Here is a 17095-nt window from a genome sequence, read left to right as displayed (position 1 = left end):
GAGGTAGCGCAAGGAAAAGACAACAAAGGCCACATTTGTTCACACTCAGTCTGTACCTGTCATATGTAATGCACCGAAACCACAGCTCCCTTTCCACCACTGACACATATATCCTCTTTGTCAGTTTTTCCTCAATCAATCTCTCCATGTGACCAAACCACTTCAAAACACCCTCTTCTGCTCTCTCGACCACACTCTTTTTATTACCACACATCTCTCTTACCCTTTCATTACTTACTCGATCAAACCACCTCACACCACATATTGTCCTCAAACATCTCATTTCTAACACATGCACCCTCCTCTCTACAACCGTATCTATAGCCCACGCCTCACAACCATACAACATTGTTGGAACCACTATTCCTTCAAACATACCCATTTTCGCTCTCCGAGATAATGTTCTCGCATTCCACACATTTTTCAATGCTCCCAGAACATTCGCCCCCTCCCCCTTCCTATGGCTCACTTCCGCTTCCATGAGACATGTGTTTTGGGAGCAGCTGAGTGAGTGTGGTAGTAGTTTTGATGCACGAGACCGGGTTATAGTGATGGGTGATTTGAATGCATAGGTGAGTAATGTGGCAGTTGAGGGAATAATTGGTGTACATGGGGTGTTCAGTGTTGTAAATGGAAATGGTGAATAGCTTGTAGATTTATGTGCTGAAAAAGGACTGGTGATTGGGAATACCTGGTTTAAAATGAGATATACATAAGTATACGTATATAAGTAGGAGAGATAGCCAGAGAGCGTTACTGGATTACGTGTTAATTGATAGGCGCGCGAAAGAGAGACTTCTGGATGTTAATGTGCTGAGAGGTGCAACTGTAGGGATGTCTGATCATTATCTTGTGGAGGCGAGGGTGAAGATTTGTAGAGGTTTTCAGAAAAGAGGAGAGAATGTTGGGGTGAAGAGAGTGGTGAGAGTAAGTGAGCTTGGGAAGGAGACTTGTGTGAGGAAGTACCAGGAGAGACTGATTACAGAATGTGGAAAAAGGTGAGAACAAATGACGTAAGGGGAGTGGGGGAGGAATGGGATGTATTTAGGGAAGCAGTGATGGCTTGCAAAAAAGATGCTTGTGGCATGAGAAGCGTGGGAGGTGGGAAGATTAGAAAGGGTTGTGAGTGGTGGGATGAAGAAGTAAGATTTTTAGTGAATGAGAAGAGAGAGGCATTTGGACGATTTTTGCAGGGAAATAATGCAAATGAGTGGGAGATGTATAAAAGAAAGAAGCAGGAGGTCAAGAGAAAGGTACAAGAGGTGAAAAAGAGGGCAAATGAGAGTTGGGGTGAGAATCATAAAATTTTAGGGAGAATAAAAAGATGTTTTGGAGAAAGTTAAATAAAGTGCGTAAGACAAGGGAGCAAATGGAAACATCAGTGAAGGGGGTTAATGGGGAGGTGATAACAAGTAGTGGTGATGTGAGAAGGAGATGGAGCGAGCATTTTGAAGGTTTATTGAATGTGTTTGATGATAGAGTGGCAGATATAGGGTGTTTTGGTCGAGGTGGTGTGCAAAGTGAGAGGGTTAGGGATAATGATTTGGTAAACAGAGAAGAGGTAGTAAAAGCTTTGCGGAGGATAAAATCCGGCAGGGCAGCGGGTTTGGATGGTATTGCAGTGGAATTTATTAAAAAAGGGAGTGACTGTATTGTTGACTGGTTGGTAAGGTTATTTAATGTATGTATGACTCATGGTGAGGTGCCTGAGGATTGGCGGAATGTTTGCATAATGCCATTGTACAAAGGCAAAAGGGATAAAAGTGAGTGCTCAAATTACAGAGGTATAAGTTTGTTGAGTATTCCTGGGAAATTATATGGGAGGGTATTTATTGAGAGGGTGAAGGCATGCACAAAGCATCAGATTGGGGAAGAGCAGTGTGGTTTCAGAAATGGTAGAGGATGTGTGGATCAGGTGTTTGCTTTGAAGAATGTATGTGAGAAATACGTAGAAAAGCAAATGGATTTGTGTGTAGCATATTTTGGATCTGGAGAAGGCATATGATAGAGTTGATAGAGATGCTCTGTGGAAGGTATTAAGAATATATGGTGTGGGAGGCAAGTTGTTAGAAGCAGTGAAAAGTTTTCATCGAGGATGTAAGGCATGTGTACGAGTATGAATAGAGGAAAGTGATTGGTTCTCAGCGAATGTTCGTTTGCGGCAGGGGTGCGTGATGTCTCCATGGTTGTTTAATATGTTTATGGATGGGGTTGTTAGGGAAGTAAATGCAAGAGTTTTGGAAAGGGGCAAGTATGCAGTCTATTATGGATGAGAGAGCTTGGGAAGTGAGTCAGTTGTTGTTCGCTGATGATACAGCGCTGGTGGCTGATTCATGTGAGAAACTGCAGAAGCTGGTGACTGAGTTTGGTAAAGTGTGTGGAAGAGGAAAGTTGGGAGTGGGTGTGAATAAGAGCAGGGTTATTAGGTACAGTAGGGTTGAGGGTCAAGTCAATTGGGAGGTGAGTTTGAATGGAGAAAAACTGGAGGAAGTGAAGTGTTTTAGATATCTGGGAGTGGATCTGGCAGCGGATGGAACCATGGAAGCGGAAGTGGATCATAGGGTGGGGGAGGGGGCGAAAATTCTGGGGGCCTTGAAGAATGTGTGGAAGTCGAGAACATTATCTCGGAAAGCAAAAATGGGTATGTTTGAAGGAATAGTGGTTCCAACAATGTTGTATGGTTGCGAGGCGTGGGCTATAGATAGAGTTGTGCGCAGGAGGATGGATGTGCTGGAAATGAGATGTTTGAGGACAATGTGTGGTGTGAGGTGGTTTGATCGAGTGAGTAACGTAATGGTAAGAGAGATGTGTGGAAATAAAAAGAGCGTGGTTGAGAGAGCAGAAGAGGGTGTTTTGAAGTGGTTTGGGTACATGGAGAGGATGAGTGAGGAAAGATTGACCAAGAGGATATATGTGTCGGAGGTGGAGGGAGCAAGGAGAAGAGGGAGACCAAATTGGAGGTGGAAAGATGGAGTGAAAAAGATTTTGTGTGATCGGGGCCTGAACATGCAGGAGGGTGAAAGGAGGGCAAGGAATAGAGTGAATTGGAGCGATGTGGTATACCGGGGTTGACGATCTGTCAGTGGATTGAATCAAGGCATGTGAAGCGTCTGGGGTAAACCATGGAAAGCTGTGTAGGTATGTATATTTGCGTGTGTGGACGTATGTATATACATGTGTATGGGGGGGGGGTTGGGCCATTTCTTTCGTCTGTTTCCTTGCGCTACCTCGCAAACGCGGGAGACAGCGACAAAGTATAAAAATATATATATATATATATATATATATATATATATATATATATATATATATATATATATATATATATATATATATATATATATAAGTTGAGATGGACTAGTGAGTTACGCACTACGGTTATGTATAACAATGTATATATATATATATATGTATATATATATATATATATATATATATATATATATATATATATATATATATATATATGCATATATATATATATATATATATATATATATATATATATATATATATATATATATATATATATATTGTTATACATAACCGTAGTGCGTAACTCACTAGTCCATCTGAACTCGCCAGGATATTGTTATTGATCCTGTCTGCCATATTGATGATGTCACAGTGATGTCTTTTTTTCTTCTTTGGGAGAGACTTCCTGTAAGCCTTTAGTGTACCTGTATTCTTATGGTTTGTATATCTCTGTTACCACACTGATGTATAACAGCTAAGGATTGATGTTCATATGGACTTTGTCATAGGAGGCAGATGATTTCCAGCGTTGAAGTCGGAGTAATATTGGTCATCGTGCCTCTGGTGTTGGGACTTTGTAATCCCACAGACGTAGTGACCTGTGACGCCCTGCCATTACCTAGCTTGTTAACACAGACCAGTGGTCCGTGGTATTCGTAGTGATCCCCAAGTTCCATTCGTGGCTCCAGCTGTGTCAACTGTGAACGTGTTGATGAACCCGTGGATGAGGCCATCACCCCGGTCAAGGCTCATGCACCACCCGAGCATTTCTTTCTCTTCAGGACAGCTTCTCCCCACGTTCACTATGGTGACTTTGGCAACTTTTTTTTTTTAAACAACAGTCCTGTTATGAACCATCTCGGGGATTCGGTACAGAACTGAATCACATTAATAAGTGCATCTTAGTAGCCAATGACTTAACCTTACAGCCTGAGCTTAGTCTGGGTTATGTGGACAGAAGACTTCACCAGGCATTCACCAGGTATACACCTGCCAGAGTGTGTGAGGAGCCTCCCGTGCTTAGGTAGGCCTTATGGGCCGTAGCCTCACATAGATCAAATGATGAGAGGAGCAACACTGTATCGTGGTCGCATAAGGAGCTGTGGAAGAGATAACCCTCCAAGACCAACGTGAGGGATAATACGTCAAGTGACATGCGTCCGACTACCCTGAAAAGGTGTAAGTGAACATGTCCTCTCTGGTGAGAGAGAGAGAGAGAGAGAGAGAGAGAGAGAGAGAGAGAGAGAGAGAGAGAGAGAGAGAGAGATGTTGCAGGGAAGCGAGAGTTGCCTTCTCTTGCATTAATATTTCAAGGAATTTTAATGACGTGTAAATTTTTGCACCGTTCCGAGTATACATTTTGTACTTCACAAAGGAAAATGCTCTGTGTAAATATACTGTTCTTGGGTTTCCTTGTCTACCTTCTGAAATGTTAAACTTGGCGTCACTTGAGTCCTGGACTCCCATGGTTGGCCACCAGAATTAGTAAGTCAGTTTTTTTTTTCCCCTTATTATGTAGGGTAACCTTATTTTCCATTCACGTCACGTATTAGGTTAAATAACCAACGTGGTCCGCTGCTCAGTAAGGGAAAGAGTGCGGTCAAAGGCGAGGACATGAAATATTTCTTTTGAAATCATTCTTTTTTATGACATGAAATATTGTGTGAATATTTTATCGTCAAGGAGGTTGGTGATACAGACGCAGCCAGAGCTTTGAACACAGAGGTTGGGAATACACAGTGTCACTTTTCCAAGGGGTTAGATATTTTTCCTTAGACTTCACTGTACGACATGGACCAGCGCGACGCTGCGTCTCGCTAAGTTAGACACGCTCAAAGATCCTCCGGTGTTTTTTTCAGAATACTTTAAAAGCTCACAGACGTACTAACATCAGTTTAGGTCCCTTTCTTTTATGTGAGATGAAGCTCTCCTTTGTAGAGCGTGTCTACAAGGCAGACACTTCTGCCAGAAAGCAGTGTCTGGTGTAGTTTGTAAATCTGACATTATTTTTTTTCTCCATCGTGGGACGAGGGAGATAACGGGAGGAAACCAGAGAAAAGGAATATTAGTATGGGTCACAGATACGACCAGAGAAATATTGTACATTATGGATACACCAAAGGTTTTCGTCCATCCGATGGTTTTGAGTAGTTTATTATTAGTTATCATTATTATTATTTTATTATTATTATTATTATTATTATTATTATTATTATTATTATTATTATTATCATTACTATTATTATCATCATCATCATTATTACTTTATTATTATTAATATTATTGTTAATATTATTATTATTATTATCATTATTATTATTATTATTATTACTATTATTATTATTTCTTGATGCAGAAAATCTGTATTTGGCTAGATAAAAAAAAAGGACAAAAGCATTTCAGTGACGGTATGTGTGAAGTGTACGTGGCCAGCAGGCCAGAGTACAGAGCGAACAGTGGGTGCAGTACAGCGACATAGGAGGGAGATATAAGGGCTCGAGTGGGGCCCAGGGTCACAGAGGGTCCTTGACTTGTCCGAAGAGGAGGAAGAGTATTGATGGCATTGGTATAACATAAGATAGACATATACAGAGTATCAGGATCTGTTTATGTACGAGATATTAACCTTTTACGTTATACTCGAGAGGGAAATCAAATCACATATCTGGTACACAATATATATAGGGTAAACTGGAACTGGTAGTGATACAGCAGTTCAGTGGGAAGGTTTAGGATAAATCCACGGTTTATGATTGAGAGAATATAGTGTGATACTGATGGATATACACGAAGAGTTACATAGATTTTGGCTGGTACAATATCTATGCATACAAATTACAATTGTGGTTGCCTCTTATAGTATATCAGAAACGAGTGTGTATCCGGGCTGGGTAGGTGGCTTCGATGGCAGGAGCCTTTGGCAGGGACAGATGTACTCGTCTGGAGGTGGATGGTAGTACAGAGCCCCTTCTGTACATCATTACAAGTCGTGTCTGCTCTGTCATGTTATTCTTTGTCGCATCTAAAGTCGTTTTAATAGTAACCCTTTATTGATATTAGTGACTAACGAAGGCGAGGGACCTCTGCTTGAAGTGCCCAGGAAAGAGACGAGTTCATCCATTCTTCTTGTGGTTCATCCGTGGCCATAAGGCCAGGGTGTATCCTGCTTGTGGTGCCTTGCGACGCCTGTCGTCCGGTACCCTCTGTGTATAAGCTCTGTGGTGGAGGCACCATTTCTTGTTGGGTATTTTCAGAGCCTTCTTTAAAAAGGCGAATTTTCTTACGGTAGTAGATATATTGTTCTAATGTGTCCATGTCCGTGCTCACACATGTTTCATTTATGCTCAAAGGCTGTGCATTTATGCTCAAGTGGTGCACGTCCTTGTACAAGCCGCACTGCTCTTGGTAAGTACGTCTGGCGTGGCGTCGCTGTAGCAGTAACGACCGTGTCACAGAGTAACAGGGTCCTCTATTATTTTCTGTGCGTCTCCCCTTACCAGGCTGACGCCCGTAAGCACTTGGGCGAGTTGGTCCCGAGGTGTCATATGACACCGTACAAGGAGGGAAGGTTGCCATGTCGCTCGTTGTGGCAAGGATTTTACTGTTACAGGGGTCTTGACTAAAGGAGATATACTTGATGGTGGGAAGACCGACCATCGTTGTCCTCAGGGGAAGAGCAGTTAAGAGAAACAGTTAGCTGAACGGAGAGAACGAGAGCTAAAGTACCAAGGAAAGACAATTGTAGCAAGATGAAAAATATTACCAGCAGTAATAGTTGTACGGCAAACATCAGCACCACCAGCAGCAGCAGCGAGAAACTACTCCCATTACCATGGAACACCAGTAGTGACATGAGCGGGGACAAATGTAATAGACACAGGAGCAGTAGCAGGAACATCAAGAGCACGAGGAACGGGAACAGCGAACAGGAGCAGCAACAGTAGCTGGTGCAGGATGACGGAGGGTTTGCCTCAATGGTCGGCCGCGAAGTAGCGCCTCTCTGCAACTTGAGGTAAACAAACACCGCCTCTTTCTCGGGATTCGTGGGCGTCGCCGTCACTTTGTTGGCTGGACGGGAATACTGGTCTGGGTCCAGGAGTCAACATGAGGCTAGGTTTTACAGTGTTACTCTGGGTCCAAGAGTATTGGGCTGGGTCTAGGAATGTTAGGCTGAGTCCAGGAATAATGGGTTGGGATCAGAGGTATTAAGTCGGACTTTGGGTGCTGGGTTGGGTTTAGGGTTTGCCTGGTGTATTACCTGACATAGTTTTTCGAGATCTTCTACCCTCCCCTACGACTGCTGACAGCTGCTGAGGTGGGCCATTTGTCGACCAAAGGTGTTGGAGGCTGCGGTCCGCAGGCCCACATAACCACCACAGCCTGGCTGCTACGATAGCTACACTTTGTAAATACATATCGAGGGGCCTTCATAAATTTTTCCACCTGACGTCCTGTAGTGTTCCTGATGGCTACAGGTAATGTACTCAATTATCTTGTGTCCCGGACGTTCAAGGTATTGAACTTTTCAGTTCGTATGTAATATATTACAGTTTTTTCATTCCTGTCGTACCAGTAAAGGGTTAACTTTTAGTGTAGGTTGCAAACCATGCATTCTACGATGTACATGGGCCCAAAACCATATAACACATTGCCTCCAACCATCAGGAACACTGTGGAATGTACAGTGAAGAAATGATCCTGGATAAGTGTGTACCAGACCAGCCAGATTGTAGTGATTACATAGGACTGTTGGCTGCGGCTACCAACAGGTTGGCTGACCAACAGCCCAAATCAGCAGCTTAGATTCAGCCAGATGTCTTGGACCAGAAGACCTTCGAAGATCACGCTAGATGTAAACCAGGTATGTGTCCTCCTTTTGAGCTCCAAAATGTACAGCCGCTTCATCAGTTCATTTCCTTTACCTGGTCAGCACGAGTCGTGAAAAGTCTTTGCACACTTCCCGATACTGCTGTGTCGTGTGCCTTGAAAACTGATATTAGCACACAGCAATATTCTGATCATGAGAATATTAGTGCATTGAGAAGCATCATCTCTGGGTTTTTTTTTCTCCATTTCCTGAAGGTTGGCAGGATCCAGCTTACCATCTATATATATATAGGTTTGTTGAATGTGTTTGATGATAGAGTGGCAGATATAGGGTGTTTTGGTCGAGGTGGTGAGCAAAGTGAGAGGGTTAGGGAAAATGATTTCGTAAACAGAGAAGAGGTAGTAAAAGCTTTGCGGAAGATGAAAGCCGGCAAGGCAGCAGGTTTGGATGGTATTGCAGTGGAATTTATTAAAAAAGGGGATGACTGTATTCTTGACTGGTTGGTAAGGTTATTTAATGTGTGTATGACTCATGGTGAGGTGCCTGAGGATTGGCGGAATGCGTGCATAGTGCCATTGTACAAAGGCAAAGGAGATAAGAGTGAGTGCTCAAATTACAGAGGTATAAGTTTGTTGAGTATTCCTGGCAAATTATATGGGAGGGTATTGATTGAGAGAGTGAAGGCATGTACAGAGCATCAGATTGGGGAAGAGCAGTGTGGTTTCAGAAGTGGTAGAGGATGTGTGGATCAGGTGTTTGCTTTGAAGAATGTATGTGAGAAATACTTAGAAAAGCAAATGGATTTGTATGTAGCATTTATGGATCTGGAGAAGGCATATGATAGAGTTGATAGAGATGCTCTGTGGAAGGTATTAAGAATATATGGTGTGGGAGGCAAGTTGTTAGAAGCAGTGAAAAGTTTTTATCGAGGATGTAAGGCATGTGTACGTGTAGGAAGAGAGGAAAGTGATTGGTTCTCAGTGAATGTAGGTTTGCGGCAGGGGTGTGTGATGTCTCCATGGTTGTTTAATTTGTTTATGGATGGGGTTGTTAGGGAGGTGAATGCAAGAGTTTTGGAAAGAGGGGCAAGTATGAAGTCTGTTGGGGATGAGAGAACTTGGGAAGTGAGTCAGTTGTTGTTCGCTGATGATACAGCGCTGGTGGCTGATTCATGTGAGAAACTGCAGAAGCTGGTGACTGAGTTTGGTAAAGTGTGTGAAAGAAGAAAGTTAAGAGTAAATGTGAATAAGAGCAAGGTTATTAGGTACAGTAGGGTTGAGGGTCAAGTCAATTGGGAGGTGAGTTTGAATGGAGAAAAACTGGAGGAAGTGAAGTGTTTTAGATATCTGGGAGTGGATCTGGCAGCGGATGGAACCATGGAAGCGGAAGTGAATCATAGGGTGGGGGAGGGGGCGAAAATTCTGGGAGCCTTGAAGAATGTGTGGAAGTCGAGAACATTATCTCGGAAAGCAAAAATGGGTATGTTTGAAGGAATAGTGGTTCCAACAATGTTGTATGGTTGCGAGGCGTGGACTATGGATAGAGTTGTGCGCAGGAGGATGGATGTGCTGGAAATGAGATGTTTGAGGACAATGTGTGGTGTGAGGTGGTTTGATCGAGTAAGTAACGTAAGGGTAAGAGAGATGTGTGGAAATAAAAAGAGCGTGGTTGAGAGAGCAGAAGAGGGTGTTTTGAAATGGTTTGGTCACATGGAGAGAATGAGTGAGGAAAGATTGACCAAGAGGATATATGTGTCGGAGGTGGAGGGAACGAGGAGAAGAGGGAGACCAAATTGGAGGTGAAAAGATGGAGTGAAAAAGATTTTGTGTGATCGGGGCCTGAACATGCAGGAGGGTGAAAGGAGGGCAAAGAATAGAGTGAATTGGAGCGATGTGGTATACCGGGGTTGACGTGCTGTCAGTGGATTGAATCAAGGCATGTGTATGGGGGTGGGTTGGGCCATTTCTTTCGTCTGTTTCCTTGCGCTACCTCGCAAACGCGGGAGACAGCGACAAAGCAAAAAAAAAAAAGAAATATATATATATATATATATATATATATATATATATATATATATATATATATACATATATATATATATATATATATATATATATATATATATATATATATATACACGCAGACGTAAATAGTGCATATGAAAGCGCACTACCATATAACATACCAACCTCCAACAGCCAGGATCGAACCCGAGTCCCCTGCAGTAGTGATCCCGCCTCCTACGCAGGGGACCCGGGTTCGATCCTAGCTGTTGGACTCATGTATGACTCATGGTGAGGTGCCTGAGGATTGGCGGAATGCGTGCATAGTGCCATTGTACAAAGGCAAAGGGGATAAGAGTGAGTGCTCAAATTACAGAGGTATAAGTTTGTTGAGTATTCCTGGTAAATTATATGGGAGGGTATTGATTGAGAGGGTGAAGGCATGTACAGAGCATCAGATTGGGGAAGAGCAGTGCGGTTTCAGAAGTGGTAGAGGATGTGTGGATCAGGTGTTTGCTTTGAAGAATGTATGTGAGAAATACTTAGAAAAGCAAATGGATTTGTATGTAGCATTTATGGATCTGGAGAAGGCATATGATAGAGTTGATAGAGATGCTCTGTGGAAGGTATTAAGAATATATGGTGTGGGAGGCAAGTTGTTAGAAGCAGTGAAAAGTTTTTATCGAGGATGTAAGGCATGTGTACGTGTAGGAAGAGAGGAAAGTGATTGGTTCTCAGTGAATGTAGGTTTGCGGCAGGGGTGTGTGATGTCTCCATGGTTGTTTAATTTGTTTATGGATGGGGTTGTTAGGGAGGTAAATGCAAGAGTCCTGGAAAGAGGGGCAAGTATGAAGTCTGTTGGGGATGAGAGAGCTTGGGAAGTGAGTCAGTTGTTGTTCGCTGATGATACAGCGCTGGTGGCTGATTCATGTGAGAAACTGCAGAAGCTGGTGACTGAGTTTGGTAAAGTGTGTGGAAGAAGAAAGTTAAGAGTAAATGTGAATAAGAGCAAGGTTATTAGGTACAGTAGGGTTGAGGGTCAAGTCAATTGGGAGGTGAGTTTGAATGGAGAAAAACTGGAGGAAGTGAAGTGTTTTAGATATCTGGGAGTGGATCTGTCAGCGGATGGAACCATGGAAGCGGAAGTGGATCATAGGGTGGGGGAGGGGGCGAAAATTTTGGGAGCCTTGAAAAATGTGTGGAAGTCGAGAACAGTATCTCGGAAAGCAAAAATGGGTATGTTTGAAGGAATAGTGGTTCCAACAATGTTGTATGGTTGCGAGGCGTGGGCTATGGATAGAGTTGTGCGCAGGAGGATGGATGTGCTGGAAATGAGATGTTTGAGGACAATGTGTGGTGTGAGGTGGTTTGATCGAGTAAGTAACGTAAGGGTAAGAGAGATGTGTGGAAATAAAAAGAGCGTGGTTGAGAGAGCAGAAGAGGGTGTTTTGAAATGGTTTGGTCACATGGAGAGAATGAGTGAGGAAAGATTGACCAAGAGGATATATGTGTCGGAGGTGGAGGGAACGAGGAGAAGAGGGAGACCAAATTGGAGGTGGAAAGATGGAGTGAAAAAGATTTTGTGTGATCGGGGCCTGAACATGCAGGAGGGTGTAAGGAGGGCAAGGAATAGAGTGAATTGGAGCGATGTGGTATACAGGGGTTGACGTGCTGTCAGTGGAGTGAATCAAGGCATGTGAAGCGTCTGGGGTAAACCATGGAAAGCTGTGTAGGTATGTATATTTGCGTGTGTGGACGTGTGTATGTACATGTGTATGGGGGGGGGGTTGGGCCATTTCTTTCGTCTGTTTCCTTGCGCTACCTCGCAAACGCGGGAGACAGCGACAAAGTATAAAAAAAAAAAAAAAAATATATATATATATATATATATATATATATAGGGAGCGGGAGGCTGGAAATCCTCCCCTCTCATCATTTTCTTTTTTTTTTTTTTTAATTTTCCAAAAGAAGGAACAGAGAAGGGGGCCAGGTGAAGATATTCCCTCAGAGGCCCAGTCCTCTGTTCTTGACGCTACCTCGCTAATGCGGGAAATGGCGAATAGTTTGAAAGAAAGAAAGATATATATATATATATTTATTTCGCTGAAGGGAAAGGTTACGAGACACTATTACTCAGAAGTCTCTCTTATAGTTGTTTCGTGGTAGGATTTTGGCTGTGTTCGTCTGGTGTTCTGAACTGCTTTTAGATTCTGAACTCACGCCCTAATGGTGGTGTTGGAACTATTATTCCTCACTGAAAAGCATGTTGTTTTCGGTGGCCTATTAGAAGGGTTTGTATATATATTTTTTTTGTATTTTCTGAGTGTTCGATTAACGAGATTTTCATAACATTTGTGTTATGCGAAGGAGGATATGAAACAGCGACTCGCTCGTGCGTCGGTGTCAGATATGAGAATGAGGAACATAAGGTGTGCGATCACCGTTCCTTGGGGAAACAAAGCTTTGCCATGAAGGCACTGGATATAGCTTGATTTACACAAGCTCGTTGGTAGTCCAATGTTGTCGGTTATTCCCATCTTACGCATTTCATGTCTTGCGACGTCGTGGTCACATTTATCAAAAGGTTCTTGCAGAGTCTGTATGTGTCATGTCAATATTTTCTTAGTTTTCCAATGCCCTTATAATCTTGTCATGGTGATCAAGACGCTGAGGGAGACAGGCAAGATCGTTCCGCTCTAAAACTGTGTTGTCCTTGATTATGTAGCTTATTTTATTCGATAAAGTTATTTAGTTTACATCTTAGGACTGGATCCTGTTTATTGGGCAGCGTGAGGGGTAAAGTGGCTTCCTCTTCATTCGTTCGCTGATCAGAAACACTGTAGGGAAATCAAGGGTATGCCTGGAGTGGTCATCGAGGGCCTTCTACACCCACAGTCCGTACTTGGTCCAGCTTCTGATCTGAGTTGAATAGATTTGCATTTTCTAAGTGTCTGTGGCAGTGTAGTTTTGATTGTCCGCTAAAATGCCGTTTGACACCTCAGATGCAAAAAATAGTTCAAGCCATGATATCGTATTTGGAGAATAGATGTACTTTTCATAAGGCAATAATGGAGAAAGTAGCGCTTTAGATCTAGACGGAAGATTAAATTGTTGCTAGATCTTACGTGAAGGCTAAGTAACTAATACAGTTTTTGTACCTTTATGTCTCTATTGTGAAACATTCCCGTCGTCCTCGGTCTAATTGATATTGGAAATGAATGTTTAAAGGCGTAATAGACAGACATACGTGCTGAGGTGATGGCACTTGTGAGAAACATGTTGGTCATTATCATTCTGATGGTAATCTATCGTATGAGCTACTGATGTGTATTTTGACCAAGATTATCATTTCTAAAATTTCTGTGTAACGTTTGTTATGGTGAAGGTTTTTGTTTTTGTTGGTGATATCTACTGTAGTATTTTGTTGCAGGAAAAGTGTAATATTACTGATGTTACTGAAATAATTAAAAAATCAGCCTCTTTATTTAATAAATTTGATTGATGGCTTAATTGAACTGAAATATTTCGCATCACTGTGCAGTTATGGTACATGCACAGCTTAACAGATAAGCTTTTGACTTTAAAGATATGGAATGGGGATCTCTTATTTATTCCCATTCTGTAGCGTAGAGGCATGGTTCTTATTCATGATCAAGGGTGTGTATGCTGTTGTGGTGTGAAAGAAGGTGAACTTCTTCAACTGGTTGGAACGTCTCATCAGGCTCGGTGTTTGTATTGCTGTCGACCCAGCGATGCGATCAAGCAGGTTGACCATCATGACATATAAGACGTGAATCGCTTTCAGAAGAGGATTGACATGCACTGCTCAGTTACAGTCCACAACACGTAAAGCAGGTAGAATGCGGGAATCGAGGGACGTTCTTCTGTTCTGGGAGACGGAGGACCTCGTTGGAACTTTGCTCTTGTGGCTGATTGAGGACAATGTGGTAGCTATAGGGGCGTCCAGTGACGCCCCCGTCAGTTGTTGGATAGTTTGGAACACACTGGGGGTTCCAGGGGAGTCTTCGTCACTTGGTAGATGGATGTTGGTTGGTCCGAGGTGTGTGTGGAGGGGGGGGGGGGGTGTTGGGGGGTCCTCGTTCCTTGCTGGATGGTATAGGACGCTATTGTGGGTTTAGAATCGTTTTCCTCTCTTGCTAGATGGTCTGGGACACTGGTGGGTCCAAGGACGTCCTCATCTTTTCCTGGATGGCCTAGGACACTGTAGGGTTCAGGGACGTTCTCATTACTTGCAGGATGGTCTAGGGCACCGTGGTTGCCCTCGTCTATTGCTGGATGGCCTGGAACACTGTATTATGTCCAGGGACGTCCTCATCATTTGCTGGATGGCATGGAAGACTGTAGTAGGTCCAGGGACGTCCTCATCACTTGCTAGATGGCCTGGAAGACTGTAGTAGGTCGAGGGACGTCCTCATTACCTGCTGGATAGCCTGGAACACTGTAGTGTGTCCAGGGACGTCCTCATCACTTGCTGGATGGCCTGGAAGACTGTAGTAGGTCCAGGGACGTCCTCATCACTTGCTGGAAGGCCTAGAAGACTGTAGTAGGTCCAGGGACGTCTTCATTACCTGCTTAGTGGTCTGGGATCGTATGTTGCGTCCGGGGGCGTCTTGTCCTCCTCACTTACTTAAGGCTGGGAACATGAACCAGTTCCATGCTCGTCTGTCGGGGAAGGTTGCCAGACCGCTGGGCTGCAGCACAGGTGCCTGCCGCAGGGGACGGAAAAGCTTCTTCCTCCTTCCTGGTCACGTGATAGGGATGAGGTGTATGTCGGTGCTCTGACCTGGACCGTAATCTGGATAAAGATTTGTTGACAGTAGAATCCAGTGCGTTGTCAGTTTGGTTCTCTTTTTTTTTTTTTTTTTGAAATGAAAGAATTTTTTTTTTTTTTTGCTGTAATGTTAAAAAGTAAAGGAAAAATGTTTTGTGCATTTGCTGTTTTCTCTCTCTCTCTCTCTCTCTCTCTCTCTCTCTCTCTCTCTCTCTCTCTCTCTCTCTCTCTCTCTCTCTCTCTCTCTCTCTCTCTCTCCCTCTCTCTCTCTCTCTCTCTCTCTCTCTTTCTCTCTCTCTCTCTCTCTCTCTCTCTCCTTTGTTTATGGTAATTACAGTAAAAGATGTGTTTACACTCATTATTTAATACATTATGTAGATACATTAATACTGGGATATAGTTATGTAAGTTTCTATTCTGCATTAATAAATGAATGATACATATGTAGTTACTTATGTGGGCCACCGAAACCATCATGCTTTTCAAGTGAGTGTTTCATCTCCTTGGAGTGGGGACAGTGAGGAGCTGAAGAGCATTACACAAAAACAGACGGACACAAACGCTGTTATGTTTCGATTGAGCATCGTGAAGAACCTCGGAATATTGATGTGTGCCGACCTTTCCTTCAGTAAAGCAACAGTTGTGTCATCCTAAAAGAGATGGTGGAATGGATCCTGCAGACTTTCGAGATAAGAGAGGAGACAAATGATGACACCCTCCTAGATTTTGATACTCCCAGGAATAGAAAACACAAGCAGAATTGGTCCCTATAGGTCCTCGACTGCTTGCGCCTTCGGAGTGATTCCATATCCTCCCTCACCGATATCATTCCCTCCCTCCCTCCCTGGTAAACCACACCTTCCGTCAACACCACTCAGGCTTCCGTCCCTGGCCACGTCACCCTCCCACACCAACGCCACGTTCTTCTTCCTCTCTGACCACTACAACCTCCCTCACCCTCACCATCCATTCTCCCTTCCCGCTACATCTTCTCTCACTATCACCACTTCTTCCCTCCCTTACTACCACACCCTCCCTCACCACACCCTCCCTCCATCCCTGGTCAACACAACCTCCTCTGGTATGGGGAAATTGAAGAAGTGAAAAATGACAAAGAATACCAAATAGACGTAGACGCTATCATAAACCAGTTGGATAAAGCGAAAGACCTCGTAGTGATGATGTTTGACGGCTTAACCTTCAGCATATACAATAAAACAACAGTTTCCTCATGCAGAAGGATGATTGGCTGGATCCTGCGGACCTACAAGACAAGGTAAGAAAAACCAATGATGACATTTTCCAAGACGCGGATTCTTTCCCGAATTTAGTATTGCTGCGTTATAATATCATCTAACAATGCGGGCGAAATTACGGAATTAGAAAGCGTACAAATATCTTTCACAGCACATATTAATGTGGTAAAGGAGCTAAATTACATGGAACGGCTGAAATCTCCGAGGTTATACTGCCTGGAGTGCAGACGGGGGGAATTATTTCATCATCTGTATCCGTAAAATCTTAGAAGGTATGGTTCCCATATTACGCTCCGTAATAACATCCTACTGCCACTACAGGCGTGGAAGACTTTGCAAGGTACTACCTCTGAAATCCAAAGGTGCGGTATGCACAAAGAGAGAACATCTTAAACATCCAGGTCCAAGACTCTTCAACACCTCGCCAACTATCCTCTGAAACAGCACGGGTTGAACAGTAGAGAAGTTCAACAATGCATTGGAAAAGTACGCAGAAAGTGTACCAGACCAGCCAGGCTATGGGAGCTACTTGGGCATAGGGCTGCGGCTTCCAACAATTTGGTCTACCAACGATCCTTCCTAACAGCCAAGGCTATGGGGGTGAAGATCCCCGAAGACTTTAGTAGGCATTCACCACCATTACGTCCTCCTTCCCTGAACAGCTGATTAACAATGTTCATTGGTTTAACCACTCACCACCCTATTTACCCTTTCCCACTTCCAAGCTTGCCGGCTCAACCTTCCTGCTTAACTGATCATAAACCAATGTACTATTTTCCGAAAATATATTACCCCAGCTGTTAGCAATATCAATCCTACCAAACAAATGGATGAATTATTAACAAATGTGCATGGGGGTTAGTGATCGTGCGTCATGCAACTTTCTTGCCTTTGTGGTAAAGATGTAAAGAAGTACCGTTGTAGTGTAAGTGTGGTGGATGGATGGAACAGACTGAACAAG

At 43.3% G+C, this 17095-nt stretch overlaps 1 protein-coding gene across 3 annotated transcripts in view; it reads left to right on the top strand.

Annotated features, from left to right (window-relative positions):
- The window catches only part of LOC139753327 (uncharacterized), a 654487-nt gene that overhangs the window by 63656 nt on the left and 573736 nt on the right, over positions 1-17095 (top strand). The window contains exon 2 of one of the 3 annotated variants that reach the window (XM_071669676.1): positions 7921-8116. The exons of the other annotated variants lie outside the window; for them this stretch is intronic. The gene's annotated coding sequence lies outside the window, so the exon portion shown is untranslated. The remainder of the gene's footprint in view (positions 1-7920; positions 8117-17095) is intronic. 3 annotated transcript variants of the gene reach the window in all.

This window comes from Panulirus ornatus, chromosome 2, assembly GCF_036320965.1.
Source record: "Panulirus ornatus isolate Po-2019 chromosome 2, ASM3632096v1, whole genome shotgun sequence".
NCBI classification, from domain to species: Eukaryota; Metazoa; Arthropoda; class Malacostraca; order Decapoda; family Palinuridae; genus Panulirus; species Panulirus ornatus.
The sequence above is the reverse complement of the archived record's forward strand: the minus strand, read 5'-3'. Positions and strand labels throughout refer to the sequence as shown.